Genomic DNA, 5,825 nt, shown 5'->3' on the forward strand with positions numbered 1-5,825 from the left:
GAGCAACACCAACGGCTTGAAGCTTTTCTGGCAAATTTTCAGTTGAATTCGTTCAACGGGCTCCGTGCAGTAAATACAAATGTAAAGAATTATAATTTTGGTCATCGCTACATCTATAACAGAATATTAGAATATTATCATTATATAGATGTCTTTAGATCACAACTATTTATGTAAAAGTGAAGTTTTTAATTTTTTGGAGCATGTGCAGGGGAGTTTTTGAGCTTTTTCTCCTGTATGACAAAGGAAAAACTTTACGCAAAATTTGATGCCCCGCCCCCGTCATACAGTTTCTCAAGATTTTTGTTCCCAGTTGTTGCCCCACGTCTTAAGAAGGCATATCTGAAGTTTGAAGTCAATTGGATGAATCCTATTTGACATGGGTGAAAAGGTATGCCCCGTGTAAATGCAAAAATGGGCCAAAATTGGACATTCAAAAATTCATAACCAACTTCCTGTTTACTTTAGAGTATGGCTGCAATTGACTTTTTTGTACATCTTGGGGTGCTACACATGCCTGCCAATTTTCGTACGCCTAGGTAAAATGGGCCGGGATTGGTTTTTATTTTGCCACTTACGTGGCGCTACAGAGCCATTTTGTTTGCGTCGTTTACGGTGACATTAAAATATCAAGTTGTTTGCCAGGCCCGATGAGACTGCAAAGTTTGGTGAGTTTTCGTGCATGTTTAGGGGGTCAAAATGCGATCATTTTGTCTGAAAAATAACAAAAAGTAATAATAATCATTTCTACAAAAACAATAGGGACCTCGCAGCGGTCGCTGCTCAGGCCCTAACTAGAGCTTTAAGCAGCTATAAAGGGCCCTCGTAGCCCTGGCAACGTTGGGGCACCGGCACGTTGGGATGCTCGAAAATCGGAATTGAATAATCGAAATTATCACGTTGATCAAGTTACAGCAGCTTTTGTAGTCAAGGTGAGTCCAAACTTTAAAGTAAATTCAAAATGGCAGACTTTCTCTTAGGTTTAGAATATGGCTCCAAGAGGCTTTTTTTGTAGGTCTCCTCCTGTTTCATATACTACCAAATTTTCATAGATGTAGGTAAAGCACGCAACTGGGGGCGCTTTTTATAAATGTTCTAGGGGGCAGTAGCGAGCCATCTTTCAAAGATTGCACAATTGAATAATTAATTATTGAATAATTTACCAGGCCTTCTATATGTGCAAAGTTTCATGAGTTTTCATGCATGTTTACATTCTCAAAATCTGCATTGTGTTAGTGGCAAACTGGGCGTTACCATGGCAACAGCTTTATGCACAAAATATCATACTTCGTGTTTTAACATCATGAAGGCCTAAATACCCCTCCGAGCAATTATGAGGAAGATCTGCCTAACCTGCCACGAGAAAAACATGAAAGAATAAAACATGTACTTAATTTAGCCAGTAGGTGGCGCTCCCACTACGATGATAAGTTAGTTCGTAGATGTCTTCAGGTGTAGACTCTCATCAAATGTGTGAAATTTTGACAGGATATTATCATGTGGATCACATTACAGCTGCTTTTAAAGTCAATGTGATGCCGAATTGTAACGTAAATCGAAAATGGCGGTCTTCTTGTTAGGGTTAGCACATGGCTCCAAGTGACTTTTTTGTAGGTCTTGACCTATTACATAATCCACCAAATTTTTGTAGATATAGGTGAAACATACAACGGGGCTGATTTTTCTCTTAAAGTCTAGGAGGTGGTAGCGAGGCATTTTTTAATCAATTGCAACCTAAAACAAAGAAAAAAATGATTTCATCAGGCCTGATGTGTGTGCAAGGTTTTGTGAGATTGTATGCATGTTTAGACCGTAGTTTTATTTTTGAATTGCCCGTTGCCATGGCGACAGCTTTTAACGAAAAATCACAAATATCGTATTTTAATATCAGGAAGGTCTACAGAGTCTTCCGAGCAATTCTGAGGTCGACCTGGTTAACCTGCGAGGAGATAAAGATCAGAGAATAAAACGTGCTTCGCTTAGCCAGTAGGTGGCGCTACCACTACGATGAAAAATAAGTTCAGAGATGTCTTCAGGCTTCGACATTTATCAACTGTCAGTAGTTTTTTAGAAGAAATTATGATGTGAGTCAAGTTCCAGCAGCTATTGTAAGCAGAGCAAATTCATACTTTGAACTTAATTAAAAATGGCGGACTTCCTGTTTCGTTTAGCATATAGCTCCAAGAGACTTTTTTGTAGGCCTTGAACTGTTACATATACCACCAAATTTTCATTGATCTAGGTGAAAAGTACAATCGGGGCTGATTTTTAAAAAAATTCTAGTGGGCGCTAGCAAGGCATTTTTACAAATTGCACAAAAAAATATAAAACTATTGATGATTTCGCCAGGCCTGATCTGATGCATGTGCAAAGTTTCGTGAGATTTTGTGCATGTTCAAACACTCAAAATCAGCGTTGTTTTTTGGACGAACTGTGTGTTGCCATGGCAACGGCTTTTCACGCAAATCACAAATTTTGTATGGTAATATTAGGAAGGCCTAAACACTTTTTCGAACAAAGATGAGGTGGACCCGGTTAACCTGCTAGGAGAAAAAGATCAAAGAATAAAACTTACTTCCTTCCTTCAGCCACTAGGTGGCGCTACCACTACGATGAATAATACGTTCGTAGATGTCTTCAGCCCTTGGCTATCATCAAATCTGAAAAATTTCGAGACGATTGGATGATCTGAGTCAAGTTAAAAACTGCATTTATTGTCATGTATAATCAGACTTTGCGGCACCGTCAAGGCCACGAGTTGTCTATCAGAGACAAGACCAGTTTTAAGGGATTTTTTTCAATAATTGGTCCCTAGTTTTCATTCAAGTTCTGCATTGATTATTGAGCCATGGCAAATCACCTTTACTGTCTTTTTTTGTTTGTCTTCATAAATAGAGCCATCACATTTTTTATTTTCGAGTAGAAATTAATATTGGTTGTTGAAATATCGTCACATGAAAGAATCTCATTCCAATCAGTCTCATGCACAGCTCTAGCCAGATTGTGATATTGGTTTTGGGACTACTTCATAAAAGGACATACTCTTGGAATTTGTACAAGACATTTGGGTCCGTGTTTTGCCCAATTTCCGTGTAAAAAAGAATGCATTATGGCCAGAGAGACCAGATAAGAAATTGTAAATTTTCACAATTCGTTGAAAACTTCTCCCAGCGCTCCCATCGTGGCGGAAGCGGCGCCGAGGCAAATGTGGTGGCCAGCTAGCGAGGCTGAAAAGGGAGCTGGTGCACGCGTCGTCTCCTGCTCGCTCCCGGACGCACGGATGTACTCCCCTGTGGCTTGCTTGGGACCCCGCTGAGAGCCACAGCATCGTCGGCTGCGCCGAGGAGTTTCGGCTGTGCCGCCACCTACCATGCGTCATCGGACATGGTGTGAACCGCCAACTTCTCAAGGAGCTTTCCAGGGCCCGCCAATCGAAGGTGACACGCTGCTGCTCTCCCACAAGGATAGCGTTGTTGAACACGTTGACGAACAAATTGTTTATCCTGAGGGACTTATTCCTTTTCAGTGACTTGGATTTCCTCTTCCTGACGGAGACTTGGACCGGCGCCGGTGAGTGCAGTGCGATGTTTGAAATATTACCGCCTGCGTGTTCTTGCTCGGATGCTCCAAGAACTTCAGGCCGTGGTGGAGGAACGGCGACTGTTTTAAAAACAAATTTAAATGTAAACAGTGTATATTCGCCACATCGTTCAGCAGCTTTGAGGGCACTTTCTTTGAAGTTGCCAGTGCTGTCCCTGTGCATGTCATCTGTCACCTATCATCCTCCAAAATACAACAAGGAGTTTTTGAATGACTTTTCAAATCTTCTTGCCGAGATCTTGCTGCTATATGATCGCATCTTGTTCATGGGGGACTTTGATATTCACGTGTGCTGGTGTTCCACACAGGGTTCTATTTTGGGGCCATTGCTGTTCTCTTTGTATTTGCTGCCCCTGGGTTCCATCCTTTGTAAACATGGTATTTCCTTCCACTGCTATGCGGACGACTGTCAAATCTATATCCCGCTGAGCAAAAAAGACACGTTCCCAATAAGACCTCTTTTGTCTTGCCTAGAGGACATAAAAGACTGGATGTCACTGAATTTCTTAAAATTCAATGAAAAGAAAAGCAAAGTTATGGTGTTCGGTTCCAGTGGCTCGTCTACATCCCACCTTGTTGACCTGGGCCCCCTGGACAGTCTTAAACTTTTAAAATGGACAGTGATATTAAATTGGACCAGAAAACCAGCGCTGTTGTAAAGTCCAGCTTCTTTCACCTTAGACAGCTGGCTAAGGTAAAACCCCTCCTTTCCCATCAGCACTTGGAAACAGTCATCCATGCCTTTGTTACATCTCGGCTAGATTACTGTAATTCACTTTATTTTGGAGTCAGCCAGTCCTCTCTCAAACGCCTCCAGTTGGTCCAAAATGCTGCTGCCCGCCTACTAACTGGAGCTCGGAAGATGGAGCACATAACATCAATTATGGCCTCCCTTCACTGGCTCCCAGAGCATTTTAGGATTCAATTTTAGATTTTCCTATTTGTCTATAAGTCATTAAATGGCCTGGCCCCGGCGTACCTCTCCAAGCTCCTCCACTCCTACGCACCTTCCCGCAGCCTCACGTTTGTGGATCAGATGCCGCTCGAGGTGCCGAGGACTAAGCGGAGCCTCAGAGGGGATTGCGCCTTTTCGGCTGCTGGTCCTTCCGCTTAGAATGACCTCCCATTGGATGTTAGGCAAGTTCCGTCTCTGTCCACTTTTAAAACCCGGTTGAAGACATTTCAATTCTCTGGCTTTTGATCCGACCAGAAATTTTCAGCTCTTTTCTGGTGTCTATTGTGTATAGTGTTTTATGTTCATTTATTGATTCAATTTTATTGTATCATAGCTATTTTGTTTTTTGGAAAAGAGCTTTGTTACAGCTCTAGCTGTTATGAAATGCGCTATATGAATGAAATTGTATTGTATTGTATTGTACTGTATTCAAAGAGCAAGACTTCTGACTCTTACCAAGCACTACCCTTAGTGACACCCTTGCATGGGTCAAGCAAGGATCAGAGACAATCACCTGGCCACACGGGGGATTTGGCCGGACCCACGGCACCCCTGCCAGTTTCCGGGGATGATAGAGAAGATGGAAGCGACTCGGAGGAAGAAGATTGGGTGTATGTGCCACCCATACCCGGGGCCGACGTGGAAATGGAGTGGGCCTCAATAATATCAAATGCGGTCCCCACTGATCCTGATGATCGACCTCCAGAGGACGTCAAAAGACCAAAGAATAAAAGAAGAAGAAAAAAATGTAATGGTGTCAGTAATGCTGAATTTCTGCCAGTGTAATGGCAGAAATTCTGTTTTACCATTAACTTTCTGGTTCTCGTAGAAAGGTTGGACCATTAAACCAGCTCGGGTTGTTCAGAAACTTGATGGGAGTTAGGCCTCTGGACGCGCACTCAGATGGGTTTACTGTGGTATTGACATACCTCCATTGGTGCGGCTGTGTAGATTCTCTGATATTAGCAACGCGGCTGGCTACGAAAGTCTTGAGACGAAGGGCTTCATTCTCTCTATATTTCAACACCGTCATGCTGTCAGTCCATAATGTTGAATCATACAAATTCATTTGAATCTCTTGTCTTAACATCTTGTCTGTGTTGACAGACACAACAGCTGCTGTCAATTCCATACGTGGAATTGTTGTTTGCTTTGTTGGGGCCACACGTGATCTTCCCATCATGAATGTGCAGTGGACCCGTCCATGTTCATTAGTTAATCTGAGGTACGAGGCTGTTCCGTAACCATTTTCGGACGCATCAGAGAAGCG

The sequence above is a fragment of the Filicampus tigris genome, chromosome 13 (assembly GCF_054856515.1).
Source record: "Filicampus tigris isolate MCC_2025a chromosome 13, RoL_Ftig_1.0, whole genome shotgun sequence".
NCBI lineage: Eukaryota > Metazoa > Chordata > Actinopteri > Syngnathiformes > Syngnathidae > Filicampus > Filicampus tigris.